The sequence below is a fragment of the Pleurodeles waltl genome, unplaced genomic scaffold (genome assembly GCF_031143425.1).
Source record: "Pleurodeles waltl isolate 20211129_DDA unplaced genomic scaffold, aPleWal1.hap1.20221129 scaffold_39, whole genome shotgun sequence".
Lineage (NCBI taxonomy): Eukaryota > Metazoa > Chordata > Amphibia > Caudata > Salamandridae > Pleurodeles > Pleurodeles waltl.
The window spans coordinates 7,803,831-7,824,656 of NW_027150097.1; the positions used below are offsets into that span (position 1 = coordinate 7,803,831).

The following is a 20,826-nucleotide window of genomic DNA, read 5'->3' on the forward strand; positions in this document are numbered from 1 at the left end:
CGTTCAGGTCGCAGTCTCCCTTGGAGGTGTGGATTCATATCCCACTTCTGACAAGTGTATTTTGCGAGGTCGATACATTTTTTGACTTTTTTTTCCCAAGCACCGTATCAAAAACAATGTCAACAGTTTCTGTAAATTATCGATAAGATCTATTTTCCGTTGCTTGCACTAATTGCCTGAAGTTGGCTAAATCGCAGTAAATCGGTAAAGCAGGAAATCACAGCATCTTCAACAAATCGTGATAGAGGGGCCGAGATAAAGGTTTCGACCCTACATATCAAAAGCGCAGCTGTCAATAGTTCAGCAGGTTCACAGTGCAGAAGGTTCAGTGGCACCAGGGTCCCCTGCGTCCCAATCAGAGCTGGTTTTTAACTTCTGTATTCAGGGGATGGGAGGGGTGGGGGTGTTGCGTCGTGCACACACAGTGCCTGTTTTGCAGAGAAGTTTTAATAAATACACAAAGAATAATATGGAGTCTTTGGTCACGACGAACACCTTCCCCTACCTTTTATTCTCTCCGATTCCACATCACCGCACCTAACATCCAACTCCAAAACTCGGGGGAGACTAACACTCCCTACCTCCCTTGGTGTGCATCATGGGCGTGCCCATGACGAACACAACATTTCTCCTTAACCAATACAAAACAAACATAGCTGCTCAAAAAAAAGATACTATACTAATCCAGTATACAAGAATAGTACACAACAATAAATACCACATTCAGTCAATCCACCCCGAATCCTTGCAGCCGCGTTGAGCATGGCGGTCGAGGACTCAAACTGTACCGTTCAAGTCCTTGTCTCAGAGGCACTGAGTTGATTGGTATGGAGCCAGGCACCTCCTGATCTGAATCTTGAACTGGCTTCAAATTCTGCATGTCCACACCCCCTGTAGTAGATGATTGAGAATTAGTAGCAGTCACCACCGGCCATATGCACTGGCTCAAAATTCTGCAAGTCCACACCCCATGTAGTAGATGATTGAGAATTAGTAGCAGTCACCACAGGGTCCACTGTCAGGATGATCCATCCTCTCTCCTTCATCAGCTTCAGATCCCACTGTTTCCCTGAGCAGGAAGGTCTGGAATTGAAAATACAGAGGACATTAAATAACATTCACTCAGTACATGGCACTCATTTTGGTTTATAAGCTGGAAATTGAGCCATCAGTCTGGTGTCAAGAGTGTCAGGATGGCCGGGTGGTCTAAGGTGCTGCATTCAGGTCACAGTCTCCCTTGGAGACGATGATTCAATCCCCTCTTCTAACAAGTGTCTTTACGAGGTGGATACATTTTTGGACTTTTTTTCCAAGCACCCTTATCAAAAACAATGTCAACAGTTTCTGTAAATTATCGATAAGATCTATTGTCCGTTGCTTGCACTAATTGCCTGAAGTTGGCTAAATCGCAGTAAATCGGTAAAGCAGGAAATCACAGCATCTTCAACAAATCGTGATAGAGGGGCCGAGATAAAGGTTTCGACCCTACATATCAAAAGCACAGCCGTCAATAGTTCAGCAAGTTCACAGTGCAGAAGGTTCAGTGGCACCAGGGTCCCCTGCATCCCAATCACAGCTGGTTTTTAACTTCTGTATTCTGGGCATGGGAGGGGTGTGTTGCATCGGGCACACACAGTGCCTGTTTCGCAAATAAGTTTTAATAAATACACAGAGAATAATATAGAGTCATTGGCCACGAGGAACACCTTCCCTGACCTTTTATTCTCTCCAGTTCCACGTCACCGCGCCTACCATCCAACTCCAAAACTCGGGGGAGACTAACACTCCCTACCTCCCTTGGTGTGCATCATAGGCGTGCCCATGACGAACACAACATTTCTCCTTAACCAATACAAAACAAACATAGCTGCTAAAAAAAAAGATACTATACTAAACCAGTATACAAGAATAGTACACAACAAGAAATGCCACATTCAGTCAATCCACACCGAATCCTTGCAGCCGCGTTGAGCATGGCGGTCGAGGACTCAAACTGTACCGTTCAAGTCCTTGTCTCAGAGGCACTGAGTTGATTGGTATGGAGCCAGGCACCTCCTGATCTGAATCTTGAACTGGCTCCAAATTCTGCATGTCCACACCCCCTGTAGTAGATGATTGAGAATTAGTAGCAGTCACCACCGGCCATGTGCACTGGCTCAAAATTCAGCATGTCCACACCCCATGTAGTAGATGATTGAGAATTAGTAGCAGTCACCACCGGATCCACTGTCAGGATGATCCATCCTCTCTCCTTCATCAGCTTCAGATCCCACTGTTTCCCTGAGCAGGAAGGTCTGGAATTGAAAATACAGAGGACATTAAACAACATTCACTCAGTACATGGCACTCATTTTGGTTTATAAGCTGGAAATTGAGCCATCAGTGCAGTGTCAAGAGGGTCAGGATGGCCGAGTGGTCTAAGGCGCTGCGTTCAGGTCGCAGTCTCCTTTCGAGGCGTGGGTTCAAATCCCACTTCTGACAAGTGTCTTTTGCGAGGTGGATACATTTTTGGACTTTTTTTTTCCAAGCACCCGTATCAAAAACAATGTCAACAGTTTCTGTAAATTATCGATAAGATCTATTGTCCGTTGCTTGCTCTAATTTCCTGAAGTTGGCTAAATCGCAGTAAATCGGTAAAGCGGGAAATCACAGCATCTTCAACAAATCGTGATAGAGGGGCAGAGATAAAGGTTTCGACCCTACATATCAAGAGCGCAGCTGTCAATAGTTCAGCAGGTTCACAGTGCAGAAGGTTCAGTGGCACCATGGTCCCCTGCGTCCCAATCACAGCTGGTTTTTAACTTCTGTATTCAGGGCATGGGAGGGGTGTGTTGCATCGTGCACAGACGGTGCCTGTTTCGCAGATAAGTTTTAATAAATACACAGAGAATAATATAGAGTCATTGGCCACGAGGAACACCTTCCCTGACCTTTTATTCTCTCCGGTTCCACGTCACCGCGCCTACCATCCAACTCCAAAACTCGGGGAGACTAACACTCCCTACCTCCCTTGGTGTGCATCATAGGCGTGCCCATGACGAACACAACATTTCTCCTTAACCAATACAAAACAAACATAGCTGCTCAAAAAAAAGATACTATACTAATCCAGTATACAAGAATAGTACACAACAAGAAATGCCACATTCAGTCAATCCACCCCGAATCCTTGCAGCCACGTTGAGCATGGCGGTCGAGGACTCAAACTGTACCGTTCAAGTCCTTGTCTCAGAGGCACTGAGTTGATTGGTATGGAGTCAGGCACCTCCTGATCTGAATCTTGAACTGGCTCTAAATTCTGCATGTCCACACCCCTCGTAGTAGATGATTGAGAATTAGTAGCGGTCACCACCGGCCATGTGCACTGGCTCAAACTTCTGCATGTCCACACCCCATGTAGTCGATGATTGAGAATTAGTAGCAGTCACCACCGGATTCACTGTCAGGATGATCCATCCTCTCTCCTTCATCAGCTTCAGATCCCACTGTTTCCCTGAGCAGGAAGGTCTGGAATTGAAAATACAGAGGACATTAAACAACATTCACTCAGTACATGGCACTCATTTTGGTTTATACGCCCGAAATTGAGCCATGAGGGAGGTGTGACGAGTGTCAGGATGGCTTAGTGGTCTAAGGCGCTGTGTTCAGGTTGCAGCCTCCCTTGGAGTTGTGGGTTCAAATCCCACTTCTGACAAGTGTATTTTGCGAGGTGGATACATTTTTGGACTTTTTTTTCCCAAGCACCGTATCAAAAACAATGTCAACAGTTTCTGTAAATTATCGATAAGATCTATTTTCCGTTGCTTGCACTAATTGCCTGAAGTTGGCTAAATCGCAATAAATCGGTAAAGCAGGAAATCACAGCATCTTCAACAAATCGTGATAGAGGGGCCGAGATAAAGGTTTCGACCCTACATATCAAAAGCGCAGCTGTCAATAGTTCCTCAGGTTCACAGTGCAGAAGGTTCAGTGGCACCAGGGTCCCCTGCGTCCCAATCACAGCTGGTTTTTAACTTCTGTATTCAGTTGATGGGAGGGGTGGGGGTGTTGCGTCTTGCACACACAGTGCCTGTTTTGCAGATAAGTTTTAATAAATACACAAAGAATAATATGGAGTCTTTAGCCACGAGGAACACCTTCCCCTACCTTTTATTCTCTCCGATTCCACATCACCGCACCTACCATCCAACTCCAAAACTCGGGGGAGACTAACACTCCCTACCTCCCTTGGTGTGCATCATGGGCGTGCCCATGACGAACACAACATTTCTCCTTAACCAATACAAAACAAACATAGCTGCTCAAAAAAAAGATACTATACTAATCCAGTATACAAGAATAGTACACAACAATAAATACCACATTCAGTCAATCCACCCCGAATCCTTGCAGCCGCGTTGAGCATGGCGGTCGAGGACTCAAACTGTACCGTTCAAGTCCTTGTCTCAGAGGCACTGAGTTGATTGGTATGGAGCCAGGCACCTCCATATCTGAATCTTGAACTGGCTCCAAATTCTGCATGTCCACACCCCCTGTAGTAGATGATTGAGAATTAGTAGCAGTCACCACCGGCCATATGCACTGGCTCAAAATTCTGCAAGTCCACACCCCATATAGTAGATGATTGAGAATTAGTAGCAGTCACCACCGGATTCACTGTCAGGATGATCCATCCTCTCTCCTTCATCAGCTTCAGATCCCTCTGTTTCCCTGAGCAGGAAGGTCTGGAATTGAAAATACAGAGGACATTAAACAACATTCACTCAGTACATGGCACTCATTTTAGTTTATAAGCTGGAAATTGAGCCATCAGTGCAGTGTCAAGAGTATCAGGATGGCCGAGTGGTCTAAGGTGCTGAGTTCAGGTCGCAGTCTCCTTTGGAGGCATGGGTTCGAATCCCACTTCTGACACGTGTCTTTTGCGAGGTGGATACATTTTTGGACTTTTTTTTTCCAAGCACCCGTATCAAAAACAATGTCAACAGTTTCTGTAAATTATCGATAAGATCTATTGTCCGTTGCTTGCACTAATTTCCTGAAGTTGGCTAAATCGCAGTAAATCGGTAAAGCGGGAAATTACAGCATCTTCAACAAATCGTGATAGAGGGGCAGAGATAAAGGTTTCGACCCTACATATCAAGAGCGCATCTGTCAATAGTTCAGCAGGTTCACAGTGCAGAAGGTTCAGTGGCACCAGAGTCCCCTGCGTCCCAATTACAGCTGGTTTTTAACTTCTGTATTCAGGGCATGGGAGGGGTGTGTTGCATTGTGCACACACGGTGCCTGTTTTGCAGATAAGTTTTAATAAATACACAGAGAATAATATAGAGTCATTGGCCACGAGGAACACCTTCCCTGACCTTTTATTCTCTCCGGTTCCACGTCACCGCGCCTACCATCCAACTCCAAAACTCGGGGGAGACTAACACTCCCTACCTCCCTTGGTGTGCATCATAGGCGTGCCCATGACGAACACAACATTTCTCCTTAACCAATACAAAACAAACATAGCTGCTAAAAAAAAAGATACTATACTAATCCAGTATACAAGAATAGTACACAACAAGAAATGCCACATTCAGTCAATCCACCCCGAATCCTTGCAGCCGCGTTGAGCATGGCGGTCGAGGACTCAAACTGTACCGTTCAAGTCCTTGTCTAAGAGGCACTGAGTTGATTGGTATGGAGCCAGGCACCTCCTGATCTGAATCTTGAACTGGCTCCAAATTCTGCATGTCCACACCCCCTGTAGTAGATGATTGAGAATTAGTAGCAGTCACCACCGGCCATATGCACTGGCTCAAAATTCTGCAAGTCCACACCCCATGTAGTAGATGATTGAGAATTAGTAGCAGTCACCACAGGGTCCACTGTCAGGATGATCCATCCTCTCTCCTTCATCAGCTTCAGATCCCACTGTTTCCCTGAGCAGGAAGGTCTGGAATTGAAAATACAGAGGACATTAAATTACATTCACTCAGTACATGGCACTCATTTTGGTTTATAAGCTGGAAATTGAGCCATGAGTCTGGTGTCGAGAGTGTCAGGATGGCCGGGTTGTCTAAGGTGCTGTATTCAGGTCACAGTCTCCCTTGGAGACGTGGGTTCAAGCCCCTCTTCTGACAAGTGTCTTTGCGAGGTGGATACATTTTTGGACTTTTTTTTCCAAGCACCCTTATCAAAAACAATGTCAACAGTTTCTGTAAATTATCGATAAGATCTATTGTCCGTTGCTTGCACTAATTGCCTGAAGTTGGCTAAATCGCAGTAAATCGGTAAAGCAGGAAATCACAGCATCTTCAACAAATCGTGATAGAGGGGCCGAGATAAAGGTTTCGACCCTACATATCAAAAGAACAGCTGTCCATAGTTCAGCAGGTTCACAGTGCAGAAGGTTCAGTGGCACCAGGGTCCCCTGCTTCCCAATCACAGCTGGTTTTTAACTTCTGTATTCTGGGCATGGAAGGGGTGTGTTGCATTGTGCACACACAGTGCCTGTTTCGCAAATAAGTTTTAATAAATACACAGAGAATAATATAGAGTCATTGGCCACGAGGAACACCTTCCCTGACCTTTTATTCTCTCCGGTTCCACGTCACCTCGCCTACCATCCAACTCCAAAACTCGGGGGAGACTAACACTCCCTACCTCCCTTGGTGTGCATCATAGGCGTGCCCATGACGAACACAACATTTCTCCTTAACCAATACAAAACAAACATAGCTGCTAAAAAAAAAGATACTATACTAAACCAGTATACAAGAATAGTACACAACAAGAAATGCCACATTCAGTCAATCCACCCCGAATCCTTGCAGCCGCGTTGAGCATGGCGGTCGAGGACTCAAACTGTACCGTTCAAGTCCTTGTCTCAGAGGCACTGAGTTGATTGGTATGGAGCCAGGCACCTCCTGATCTGAATCTTGAACTGGCTCCAAATTCTGCATGTCCACACCCCCTGTAGTAGATGATTGAGAATTAGTAGCAGTCACCACCGGCCATGTGCACTGGCTCAAAATTCAGCATGTCCACACCCCATGTAGTAGATGATTGAGAATTAGTAGCAGTCACCACCGGATCCACTGTCAGGATGATCCATCCTCTCTCCTTCATCAGCTTCAGATCCCACTGTTTCCCTGAGCAGGAAGGTCTGGAATTGAAAATACAGAGGACATTATACAACATTCACTCAGTACATGGCACTCATTTTGGTTTATAAGCTGGAAATTGAGCCATCAGTGCAGTGTTACGAGTGTCAGGATGGCCGAGTGGTCTAAGGCGCTGCGTTCAGGTCGCAGTCTCCTTTGGAGGCGTGGGTTCGAATCCCACTTCTGACAAGTGTCTTTTGCGAGGTGGATACATTTTTGGACTTTTTTTTTCCAAGCACCCGTATCAAAAACAATGTCAACAGTTTCTGTAAATTATTGATAAGATCTATTGTCTGTTGCTTGCACTAATTTCCTGAAGTTGGCTAAATCGCAGTAAATCGGTAAAGCGGGAAATCACAGCATCTTCAACAAATCGTGATAGAGGGGCAGAGATAAAGGTTTCGACCCTACATATCAAGAGCGCAGCTGTCAATAGTTCAGCAGGTTCACAGTGCAGAAGGTTCAGTGGCACCAGGGTCCCCTGCGTCCCAATCACAGCTGGTTTTTAACTTCTGTATTCAGGGCATGGGAGGGGTGTGTTGCATCGTGCACACACGGTGCCTGTTACGCAGATAAGTTTTAATAAATACACAGAGAATAATATAGAGTCATTGGCCACGAGGAACACCTTCCCTGACCTTTTATTCTCTCCGGTTCCACGTCACCGCGCCTACCATCCAACTCCAAAACTCGGGGGAGACTAACACTCCCTACCTCCCTTGGTGTGCATCAGAGGCGTGACCATGACGAACACAACGTTTCTCCTTAACCAATACAAAACAAACATAGCTGCTCAAAAAAAAAGATACTATACTAATCCATTATACAAGAATAGTACACAACAAGGAATGCCACATTCAGTCAATCCACCCCGAATCCTCGCAGCCGCGTTGAGCATGGCGGTCGAGGACACAAACTGTACCGTTCAAGTCCTTGTCTCAGAGGCACTGAGTTGATTGGTATGGAGCCAGGCACCTCCTGATCTGAATCTTGAACTGGCTCCAAATTCTGCATGTCCACACCCCCTGTAGTAGATGATTGAGAATTAGTAGCAGTCACCACCGGCCATGTGCACTGGCTCAAAATTCAGCATGTCCACACCCCATGTAGTAGATGATTGAGAATTAGTAGCAGTCACCACCGGATCCACTGTCAGGATGATCCATCCTCTCTCCTTCATCAGCTTCAGATCCCACTGTTTCCCTGAGCAGGAAGGTCTGGAATTGAAAATACAGAGGACATTAAAAAACATTCACTCAGTACATGGCACTCATTTTGGTTTATACGCTCGAAATTGAGCAATGAGCAGGGTGTGAAGAGTGTTAGGATGGCCGAGTGGTTTAAGGCGCTGCATTCAGGTCACAGTCTCCTTTGGAGGCGTTGGTTCAAATCCCACTTCTGACAAGAGTCTTTTGCGAGGTGGATACATTTTTTGATTTTTTTTTACCAAGCACCCTTATCAAAAACAATGTCAACAGTTTCTGTAAATTATCGATAAGATCTATTGTCCGTTGCTTGCACTAATTTCCTGAAGTTGGCTAAATCGCAGTAAATTGGTAAAGCGGGAAATCACAGCATCTTCAACAAATCGTGATAGAGTCTTTGGCCACGAGGAACACCTTCCCCTACCTTTTACTAACACTCTCTACCTCCCTTGGTGTGCATCATGGACGTGCCCATGACGAACACAACATTTCTCCTTAACCAATACAAAACAGACATAGCTGCTCAAAAAAAAGATCCTATACTAATCCAGCATACAAGAATAGTACACAACAAGAAATACCACACTCAGTCAATCCACCCCGAATCCTTGCAGCCGCGTTGAGCATGGCGGTCGAGGACTCAAACTGTACCATTCAAATCCTTGTCACAGAGGCACTGAGCTGATTGGTATGTAGCCAGGCACCTCCTGATCTGAATCTTGAACTGGCTCCAAATTCTGCATGTCCACACCCCCTGTAATAGATGATTGAGAATTAGTAGCAGTCACCACCGGATCCACTGTCAGGATGATCCATCCTTTCTTCTTCATCAGCTTCAGATCCCACTGTTTCCCTGAGCAGGAAGGTCTGGAATTGAAAATACAGAGGACATTAAACAACATTCACTCAGTACATGGCACTCATTTTGGTTTATAAGCTGGAAATTGAGCCATCATTGTGGTGTCAAGAGTGCCAGGATGGCCGAGTGTTCTAAGGCGCTGCGTTCAGGTTGCAGTGTCCCTTGGAGATATGGTTTTGAATCCCACTTCTGACAAGTGTCTTTTGCGAGGTGGATACATTTTTGGACTTTTTTTTTCCAAGCACCCGTATCAAAAACAATCACCACAGTTTCTGTAAATTATCGATAAGATCTATTGTCCGTTGCTTCCACTAATTGCCTGAAGTTGCCTAAATCGCAGTAAATCGGTAAAGCGGGAAATCACAGCATCTTCAACAAATCGTGATAGAGGGGCAGAGATAAAGGTTTCAACCCTACATATCAAGAGCGCAGCTGTCAATAGTTCAGCAGGTTCACAGTGCAGAAGGTTCAGTGGCACCAGGGTCCCCTGCGTCCCAATCACAGCTGGTTTTTAACTTCTGTATTCAGGGCATGGGAGGGGTGTGTTGCATCGTGCACACACGGTGCCTGTTTCGCAGATAAGTTTTAATAAATACACAGAGAATAATATAGAGTCATTGGCCACGAGGAACACCTTCCCTGACCTTTTATTCTCTCTGGTTCCACGTCACCGCGCCTACCATCCAACTCCAAAACTCGGGGGAGACTAACAGTCCCTACCTCCCTTGGTGTGCATCAGAGGCGTGCCCATGACGAACACAACATTTCTCCTTAACCAATACAAAACAAACATAGCTGCTCAAAAAAAAAGATACTATACTAATCCATTATACAAGAATAGTACACAACAAGAAATGCCACATTCAGTCAATCCACCCCGAATCCTTGCAGCCGCGTTGAGCATGGCGGTCGAGGACACAAACTGTACCGTTCAAGTCCTTGTCTCAGAGGCACTGAGTTGATTGGTATGGAGCCAGGCACCTCCTGATCTGAATCTTGAACTGGCTCCAAATTCTGCATGTCCACACCCCCTGTAGTAGATGATTGAGAATTAGTAGCAGTCACCACCGGCCATGTGCACTGGCTCAAAATTCAGCATGTCCACACCCCATGTAGTAGATGATTGAGAATTAGTAGCAGTCACCACCGGATCCACTGTCAGGATGATCCATCCTCTCTCCTTCATCAGCTTCAGATCCCACTGTTTCCCTGAGCAGGAAGGTCTGGAATTGAAAATACAGAGGACATTAAAAAACATTCACTCAGTACATGGCACTCATTTTGGTTTATACGCTCGAAATTGTGCAATGAGCATGGTGTGAAGAGTGTTAGGATGGCCGAGTGGTTTAAGGCGCTGCATTCAGATCACAGTCTCCTTTGGAGGCGTGGGTTCAAATCCCACTTCTGACAAGTGTCTTTTGCGAGGTGGATACATTTTGGGAATTTTTTTTACCAAGCACCCTTATCAAAAACAATGTCAACAGTTTCTGTAAATTATCGATAAGATTAATTGTCCGTTGCTTGCACTAATTTCCTGAAGTTGGCTAAATCGCAGTAAATTGGTAAAGCGGGAAATCACAGCATCTTCAACAAATCGTGATAGAGTCTTTGGCCACGAGGAACACCTTCCCCTACCTTTTACTAACACTCTCTACCTCCCTTGGTGTGCATCATGGGTGTGCCCATGACGAACACAACATTTCTCCTTAACCAATACAAAACAGACATAGCTGCTCAAAAAAAAGATCCTATACTAATCCAGCATACAAGAATAGTACACAACAAGAAATACCACACTCAGTCAATCCACCCCGAATCCTTGCAGCCGCGTTGAGCATGGCGGTCGAGGACTCAAACTGTACCATTCAAATCCTTGTCTCAGAGGCACTGAGTTGATTGGTATGTAGCCAGGCACCTCCTGATCTGAATCTTGAACTGGCTCCAAATTCTGCATGTCCACACCCCCTGTAATAGATGATTGAGAATTAGTAGCAGTCACCACCGGATCCACTGTCAGGATGATCCATCCTTTCTTCTTCATCAGCTTCAGATCCCACTGTTTCCCTGAGCAGGAAGGTCTGGAATTGAAAATACAGAGGACATTAAACAACATTCACTCAGTACATGGCACTCATTTTGGTTTATAAGCTGGAAATTGAGCCATCATTGTGGTGTCAAGAGTGTCAGGATGGCCGAGTGTTCTAAGGCGCTGCGTTCAGGTTGCAGTGTCCCTTGGAGATATGGTTTTGAATCCCACTTCTGACAAGTGTCTTTTGCGAAGTGGATACATTTTTGGACTTTTTTTTTCCAAGCACCCGTATCAAAAACAATCACCACAGTTTCTGTAAATTATCGATAAGATCTATTGTCCGTTGCTTCCACTAATTGCTTGAAGTTGCCTAAATCGCAGTAAATCGGTAAAGCGGGAAATCACAGCATCTTCAACAAATCGTGATAGAGGGGCAGAGATAAAGGTTTCGACCCTACATATCAAGAGCGCAGCTGTCAATAGTTCAGCAGGTTCACAGTGCAGAAGGTTCAGTGGCACCAGGGTCCCCTGCGTCCCAATGACAGCTGGTTTTTAACTTCTTTATTCAGGGCATGGGAGGGGTGTGTTGCATCGTGCACACACGGTGCCTGTTTCGCAGATAAGTTTTAATAAATACACAGAGAATAATATAGAGTCATTGGCCACGAGGAAAACCTTCCCTGATCGTTTATTCTCTCCGGTTCCACGTCACCGCGCCTACCATCCAACTCCAAAACTCGGGGGAGACTAACACTCCCTACCTCCCTTGGTGTGCATCATAAGCGTGCCCATGACGAACACAACATTTCTCCTTAACCAATACAAAAGAAACATAGCTGCTCAAAAAAAAGATACTATATTAATCCAATATAGAAGAATAGTACACAACAAGAAATGCCACATTCAGTCAATGCACCCCGAATCCTTGCAGCCGCGTGAGCATGGCGGTCGAGGACTCAAACTGTACCGTTCAAGTCCGTGTCTCAGAGGCACTGAGTTGATTGGTATGGAGCCAGGCACCTCCTGATCTGAATCTTGAACTGGCTCCAAATTCTGCATGTCCACACCCCTTGTAGTAGATGATTGAGAATTAGTAGCAGTCACCACCGGCCATGTGCACTGGCTCAAAATTCTGCATGTCCACACCCCATGTAGTCGATGATTGAGAATTAGTAGCAGTCACCACCGGATCCACTGTCAGGATGATCCATCCTCTCTCTTTCATCAGCTCCAGATCCCACTTTTTCCCTGAGCAGAAAGGTCTGGAATTGAAAATACAGAGGACATTAAACAACATTCACTCATTACATGGCACTCATTTTGGTTTATAAGCTGGAAATTAAGCCATCAGTCTGGTGTCAAGATCGTCAGGATGGCCGGGTGGTCTAAGGTGCTGTGTTCAGGTTGCAGTCTCCCTTGGAGACGTGGCTTCAAACCCCACTTCTGACAAGTGTCTTTTGCGAGGTGGATACATTGATGGACTTTTTTTTCCAAGCACCCTTATCAAAAACAATGTCAACAGTTTCTGTAAATTATCGATAAGATCTATTGTCCGTTGCTTGCACTAATTGCTTGAAGTTGGCTAAATCGTAGTAAATCGGTAAAGCAGGAAATCACAGCATCTTCAACAAATCGTGATAGAGGGGCCGAGATAAAGGTTTCGACCCTACATATCAAAAGCGCAGCTGTCAATAGTTCAGCAGGTTAACAGTGCAGAAGGTTCAGTGGCACCAGGGTCCCCTGCGTCCCAATCACAGCTGGTTTTTAACTTCTGTATTCAGGGCATGGGAGGGGTGTGTTGCATCGTGCACACACGGTGCATGTTTTGCAGATAAGTTTTAATAAATACACAGAGAATAATATAGAGTCATTGGCCACGAGGAACACCTTCCCTGACCTTTTATTCTCTCCAGTTCCACGTCACCGCGCCTACCATCCAACTCTAAAACTCGGGGGAGACTAACACTCCCTACCTCCCTTGGTGTGCATCAGAGGCGTGCCCAAGACGAACACAACATTTCTCCTTAACCAATACAAAACAAACATAGCTGCTCAAAAAAAAAGATACTATACTAATCCATTATACAAGAATAGTACACAACAAGAAATGCCACATTCAGTCAATCCACCCCGAATCCTTGCAGCCGCATTGAGCATGGCGGTCGAGGACTCAAACTGTACCGTTCAAGTCCTTGTCTCAGAGGCACTGAGTTGATTGGTATGGAGCCAGGCACCTCCTGATCTGAATCTTGAACTGGCTCCAAATTCTGCATGTCCACACCCCCTGTAGTAGATGATTGAGAATTAGTAGCAGTCACCACCGGCCATGTGCACTGGCTCAAAATTCAGCATGTCCACACCCCATGTAGTAGATGATTGAGAATTAGTAGCAGTCACCACCGGATCCACTGTCAGGATTATCCATCCTCTCTCCTTCATCAGCTTCAGATCCCACTGTTTCCCTGAGCAGGAAGGTCTGGAATTGAAAATACAGAGGACATTAAAAAACATTCACTCAGTACATGGCACTCATTTTGGTTTATACGCTCGAAATTGAGCAATGAGCAAGGTGTGAAGAGTGTTAAGATGGCCAAGTGGTCTAAGGCGCTGCATTCAGGTCACAGTCTCCTTTGGAGGCGTGGGTTCAAATCCCACTTCTGACAAGTGTCTTTTGCGAGGTGGATACATTTTTGGATTTTTTTTTACCAAGCACCCTTATCAAAAACAATGTCAACAGTTTCTGTAAATTATCGATAAGATCTATTGTCCGTTGCTTGCACTAATTTCCTGAAGTTGGCTAAATCGCAGTAAATTGGTAAAGCGGGAAATCACAGCATCTTCAACAAATCGTGATAGAGTCTTTGGCCACGAGGAACACCTTCCCCTACCTTTTAGTAACACTCTCTACCTCCCTTGGTGTGCATCATGGGCGTGCCCATGACGAACACAACATTTCTCCTTAACCAATACAAAACAGACATAGCTGCTCAAAAAAAAGATACTATACTAATCCAGCATACAAGAATAGTACACAACAAGAAATACCACATTCAGTCAATCCACCCCGAATCCTTGCAGCCGCGTTGAGCATGGCGGTCGAGGACTCAAACTGTACCATTCAAGTCCTTGTCTCAGAGGCACTGAGTTGATTGGTATGTAGCCAGGCACCTCCTGATCTGAATCTTGAACTGGCTCCAAATTCTGCATGTCCACACCCCCTGTAATAGATGATTGAGAATTAGTAGCAGTCACCACCGGATCCACTGTCAGGATGATCCATCCTTTCTTCTTCATCAGCTTCAGATCCCACTGTTTCCCTGAGCAGGAAGGTCTGGAATTGAAAATACAGAGGACATTAAACAACATTCACTCAGTACATGGCACTCATTTTGGTTTATAAGCTGGAAATTGAGCCATCATTGTGGTGTCAAGAGTGTCAGCATGGCCGAGTGTTCTAAGGCGCTGCGTTCAGGTTGCAGTGTCCCTTGGAGATATGGTTTTGAATCCCACTTCTGACAAGTGTCTTTTGCGAGGTGGATACATTTTTGGACTTTTTTTTTCCAAGCACCCGTATCAAAAACAATCACCACAGTTTCTGTAAATTATCGATAAGATCTATTGTCCGTTGCTTCCACTAATTGCCTGAAGTTACCTAAATCGCAGTAAATCGGTAAAGCGGGAAATCACAGCATCTTCAACAAATCGTGATAGAGGGGCAGAGATAAAGGTTTCGACCCTACATATCAAGAGCGCAGCTGTCAATAGTTCAGCAGGTTCACAGTGCAGAAGGTTCAGTGGCACCAGGGTCCCCTGCGTCCCAATGACAGCTGGTTTTTAACTTCTTTATTCAGGGCATGGGAGGGGTGTGTTGCATCGTGCACACACGGTGCCTGTTTCGCAGATAAGTTTTAATAAATACACAGAGAATAATATGGAGTCTTTGGCCACGAGGAACACCTTCCCTGATCGTTTATTCTCTCCGGTTCCACGTCACCGCGCCTACCATCCAACTCCAAAACTCGGGGGAGACTAACACTCCCTACCTCCCTTGGTGTGCATCATAGGCGTGCCCATGACGAACACAACATTTCTCCTTAACCAATACAAAATAAACATAGCTGCTCAAAAAAAAGATACTATACTAATCCAATATACAAGAATAGTACACAACAAGAAATGCCACATTCAGTCAATGCACCCCGAATCCTTGCAGCTGCGTTGAGCATGGCGGTCGAGGACTCAAACTGTACCGTTCAAGTCCGTGTCTCAGAGGCACTGAGTTGATTGGTATGGAGCCAGGCACCTCCTGATCTGAATCTTGAACTGGCTCCAAATTCTGCATGTCCACACCCCTTGTAGTAGATGATTGAGAATTAGTAGCAGTCACCACCGGCCATGTGCACTGGCTCAAAATTCTGCATGTCCACACCCCATGTAGTCGATTATTGAGAATTAGTAGCAGTCACCACCGGATCCACTGTCAGGATGATCCATCCTCTCTCTTTCATCAGCTCCAGATCCCACTTTTTCCCTGAGCAGAAAGGTCTGGAATTGAAAATACAGAGGACATTAAACAACATTCACTCAGTACATGGCACTCATTTTGGTTTATAAGCTGCAAATTAAGCCATCAGTCTGGTGTCAATAGTGTCAGGATGGCCGGGTGGTCTAAGGTGCTGTGTTCAAGTTGCAGTCTCCCTTGGAGACGTGGGTTCAAACCCCACTTCTGACAAGTGCCTTTTGCAAGGTGGATACATTTATGGACTTTTTTTTCCAAGCACCCTTATCAAAAACAATGTCAACAGTTTCTGTAAATTATCGATAAGATCTATTGTCCGTTGCTTGCACTAATTGCTTGAAGTTGGCTAAATCGTAGTAAATCGGTAAAGCAGGAAATCACAGCATCTTCAACAAATCGTGATAGAGGGGCCGAGATAAAGGTTTCGACCCTACATATCAAAAGCGCAGCTGTCAATAGTTCAGCAGGTTAACAGTGCAGAAGGTTCAGTGGCACCAGGGTCCCCTGCGTCCCAATCACAGCTGGTTTTTAACTTCTGTATTCAGGGCATGGGAGGGGTGTGTTGCATCGTGCACACACAGTGCCTGTTTCGCAGATAAGTTTTAATAAATACACAGAGAATAATATAGAGTCATTGGCCACGAGGAACACCTTCCCTGACCTTTTATTCTCTCCGGTTCCACGTCACCGCGCCTACCATCCAACTCCAAAACTCGGGGGAGACTAACACTCCCTACCTCCCTTGGTGTGCATCATAGGCGTGCCCATGACGAACACAACATTTCTCCTTAACCAATACAAAACAAACATAGCTTCTCAAAAAAAAGATACTATACTAATCCAGTATACAAGAATAGTACACAACAAGAAATGCCACATTCAGTCAATCCACCCCGAATCCTTGCAGCCGCGTTGAGCATGGCGGTCGAGGACTCAAACTGTACCGTTCAAGTCCTTGTCTCAGAGGCACTGAGTTGATTGGTATGGAGCCAGGCACCTCCTGATCTGAATCTTGAACTGGCTCCAAATTCTGCATGTCCACACCCCCTGTAGTAGATGATTGAGAATTAGTAGCAGTCACCACCGGCCATGTGCACTGGCTCAAAATTCAGCATGTCCACACCCCATGTAGTAGATGATTGAGAATTAGTAGCAGTCACCACCGGATCCACTGTCAGGATGATCCATCCTCTCTCCTTCATCAGCTTCAGATCCCACTGTTTCCCTGAGCAGGAAGGTCTGGAATTGAAAATACAGAGGACATTAAAAAACATTCACTCAGTACATGGCACTCATTTTGGTTTATACGCTCGAAATTGAGCAATGAGCAAGGTGTGAAGAGTGTTAAGATGGCCGAGTGGTCTAAGGCGCTGCATTCAGGTCGCAGTCTCCTTTGGAGGCGTGGGTTCAAATCCCACTTCTGACAAGTGTCTTTTGCGAGGTGGATACATTTTTGGATTTTTTTTTAACAAGCACCCTTATCAAAAACAATGTCAACAGTTTCTGTAAATTATCGATAAGATCTATTGTCCGTTGCTTGCACTAATTTCCTGAAGTTGGCTAAATCGCAGTAAATTGGTAAAGCGGGAAATCACAGCATCTTCAACAAATCGTGATAGAGTCTTTGGCCACGAGGAACACCTTCCCCTACCTTTTAGTAACACTCTCTACCTCCCTTGGTGTGCATCATGGGCGTGCCCATGACGAACACAACATTTCTCCTTAACCAATACAAAACAGACATAGCTGCTCAAAAAAAAGATACTATACTAATCCAGCATACAAGAATAGTACACAACAAGAAATACCACATTCAGTCAATCCACCCCGAATCCTTGCAGCCGCGTTGAGCATGGCGGTCGAGGACTCAAACTGTACCATTCAAGTCCTTGTCTCAGAGGCACTGAGTTGATTGGTATGCAGCCAGGCACCTCCTGATCTAAATCTTGAACTGGCTCCAAATTCTGCATGTCCACACCCCCTGTAATAGATGATTGAGAATTAGTAGCAGTCACCACCGGATCCACTGTCAGGATGATCCATCCTTTCTTCTTCATCAGCTTCAGATCCCACTGTTTCCCTGAGCAGGAAGGTCTGGAATTGAAAATACAGAGGACATTAAACAACATTCACTCAGTACATGGCACTCATTTTGGTTTATAAGCTGGAAATTGAGCCATCATTGTGGTGTCAAGAGTGTCAGCATGGCCGAGTGTTCTAAGGCGCTGCGTCCAGGTTGCAGTGTCCCTTGGAGATATGGTTTTGAATCCCACTTCTGACAAGTGTCTTTTGCGAGGTGGATACATTTTTGGACTTTTTTTTTCCAAGCACCCGTATCAAAAACAATCACCACAGTTTCTGTAAATTATCGATAAGATCTATTGTCCGTTGCTTCCGCTAATTGCCTGAAGTTACCTAAATCGCAGTAAATCGGTAAAGCGGGAAATCACAGCATCTTCAACAAATCGTGATAGAGGGGCAGAGATAAAGGTTTCGACCCTACATATCAAGAGCGCAGCTGTCAATAGTTCAGCAGGTTCACAGTGCAGAAGGTTCAGTGGCACCAGGGTCCCCTGCGTCCCAATGACAGCTGGTTTTTAACTTCTTTATTCAGGGCATGGGAGGGGTGTGTTGCATCGTGCACACACGGTGCCTGTTTCGCAGATAAGTTTTAATAAATACACAGAGAATAATATGGAGTCTTTGGCCACGAGGAACACCTTCCCTGATCGTTTATTCTCTCCGGTTCCACGTCACCGCGCCTACCATCCAACTCCAAAACTCGGGGGAGACTAACACTCCCTACCTCCCTTGGTGTGCATCATAGGCGTGCCCATGACGAACACAACATTTCTCCTTAACCAATACAAAATAAACATAGCTGCTCAAAAAAAAGAAACTATACTAATCCAATATACAAGAATAGTACACAACAAGAAATGCCACATTCAGTCAATGCACCCCGAATCCTTGCAGCTGCGTTGAGCATGGCGGTCGAGGACTCAAACTGTACCGTTCAAGTCCGTGTCTCAGAGGCACTGAGTTGATTGGTATGGAGCCAGGCACCTCCTGATCTGAATCTTGAACTGGCTCCAAATTCTGCATGTCCACACCCCTTGTAGTAGATGATTGAGAATTAGTAGCAGTCACCACCGGCCATGTGCACTGGCTCAAAATTCTGCATGTCCACACCCCATGTAGTCGATTATTGAGAATTAGTAGCAGTCACCACCGGATCCACTGTCAGGATGATCCATCCTCTCTCTTTCATCAGCTCCAGATCCCACTTTTTCCCTGAGCAGAAAGGTCTGGAATTGAAAATACAGAGGACATTAAACAACATTCACTCAGTACATGGCACTCATTTTGGTTTATAAGCTGCAAATTAAGCCATCAGTCTGGTGTCAATAGTGTCAGGATGGCCGGGTGGTCTAAGGTGCTGTGTTCAGGTGGCAGTCTCCCTTGGAGACGTGGGTTCAAACCCCACTTCTGACAAGTGCCTTTTGCAAGGTGGATACATTTATGGACTTTTTTTTCCAAGCACCCTTATCAAAAACAATGTCAACAGTTTCTGTAAATTATCGATAAGATCTATTGTCCGTTGCTTGCACTAATTGCTTGAAGTTGGCTAAATCGTAGTAAATCGGTAAAGCAGGAAATCACAGCATCTTCAACAAATCGTGATAGAGGGGCCGAGATAAAGGTTTCGACCCTACATATCAAAAGCGCAGCTGTCAATAGTTCAGCAGGTTAACAGTGCAGAAGGTTCAGTGGCACCAGGGTCCCCTGCGTCCCAATCACAGCTGGTTTTTAACTTCTGTATTCAGGGCATGGGAGGGGTGTGTTGCATCGTGCACACACAGTGCCTGTTTCGCAGATAAGTTTTAAAAAATACACAGAGAATAATATAGAGTCATTGGCCACGAGGAACACCTTCCCTGACCTTTTATTCTCTCCGGTTCCACGTCACCGCGCCTACCATCCAACTCCAAAACTCGGGGGAGACTAACACTCCCTACCTCCCTTGGTGTGCATCATAGGCGTGCCCATGACGAACACAACATTTCTCCTTAACCAATACAAAACAAACATAGCTTCTCAAAAAAAAGATACTATACTAATCCAGTATACAAGAATAGTACACAACAAGAAATGCCACATTCAGTCAATCCACCCCGAATCCTTGCAGCCGCGTTGAGCATGGCGGTCGAGGACTCAAACTGTACCGTTCAAGTCCTTGTCTCAGAGGCACTGAGTTGATTGGTATGGAGCCAGGCACCTCCTGATCTGAATCTTGAACTGGCTCCAAATTCTGCATGTCCACACCCCCTGTAGTAGATGATTGAGAATTAGTAGCAGTCACCACCGGCCATGTGCACTGGCTCAAAATTCAGCATGTCCACACCCCATGTAGTAGATGATTGAGAATTAGTAGCAGTCACCACCGGATCCACTGTCAGGATTATCCATCCTCTCTCCTTCATCAGCTTCAGATCCCACTGTTTCCCTGAGCAGGAAGGTCTGGAATTGAAAATACAGAGGACATTAAACAACATTCACTCAGTACATGGCACTCATTTTGGTTTATAAGCTGGAAATTGAGCCATCAGTGCAGTGTCAAGAGTGTCAGGATGGCCGAGTGGTCTAAGGCGCTGCGTTCAGATCGCAGTCTCCTTTGGAGGCGTGGGTTCGAATCCCAATTCTGACAAGTGTCTTTTGCGAGGTGGATACATTTTTGGACTTTTTTTTTCCAAGCACCCGTATCAAAAACAATGTCAACAGTTTCTGTAAATTATTGATAAGATCTATTGTCCGTTGCTTGCACTAATTTCCTGAAGTTGGCTAAATCGCAGTAAATCGGTAAAGCGGGAAATCACAGCATCTTCAACAAATCGTGATAGAGGGGCAGAGATAAAGGTTTCGACCCTACATATCAAGAGCGCAGCTGTCAATAGTTCAGCAGGTTCACAGTACAGAAGGTTCAGTGGCACCAGGGTCCCCTGCGTCCCAATCACAGCTGGTTTTTTACTTCTGTATTCAGGGCATGGGAGGGGTGTGTTGCATCG

At 45.4% G+C, this 20,826-nt stretch overlaps 3 non-coding genes across 3 annotated transcripts; all 3 read left to right on the top strand.

Annotated features, from left to right (window-relative positions):
• The first annotated feature begins 2,398 nt into the window (after nt 1-2,398).
• TRNAL-CAG (transfer RNA leucine (anticodon CAG)) lies at nt 2,399-2,481 on the top strand. The gene has a single exon. It is a non-coding gene; the product is annotated as a tRNA-Leu (tRNA).
• A 4,773-nt stretch (nt 2,482-7,254) lies between these two features.
• TRNAL-CAG (transfer RNA leucine (anticodon CAG)) lies at nt 7,255-7,337 on the top strand. Its single transcript has one exon. It is a non-coding gene; the product is annotated as a tRNA-Leu (tRNA).
• Nucleotides 7,338-20,385: 13,048 nt separating this feature from the next.
• TRNAL-CAG (transfer RNA leucine (anticodon CAG)) lies at nt 20,386-20,468 on the top strand. The gene has a single exon. It is a non-coding gene; the product is annotated as a tRNA-Leu (tRNA).
• The last annotated feature ends 358 nt before the right edge of the window (nt 20,469-20,826 follow it).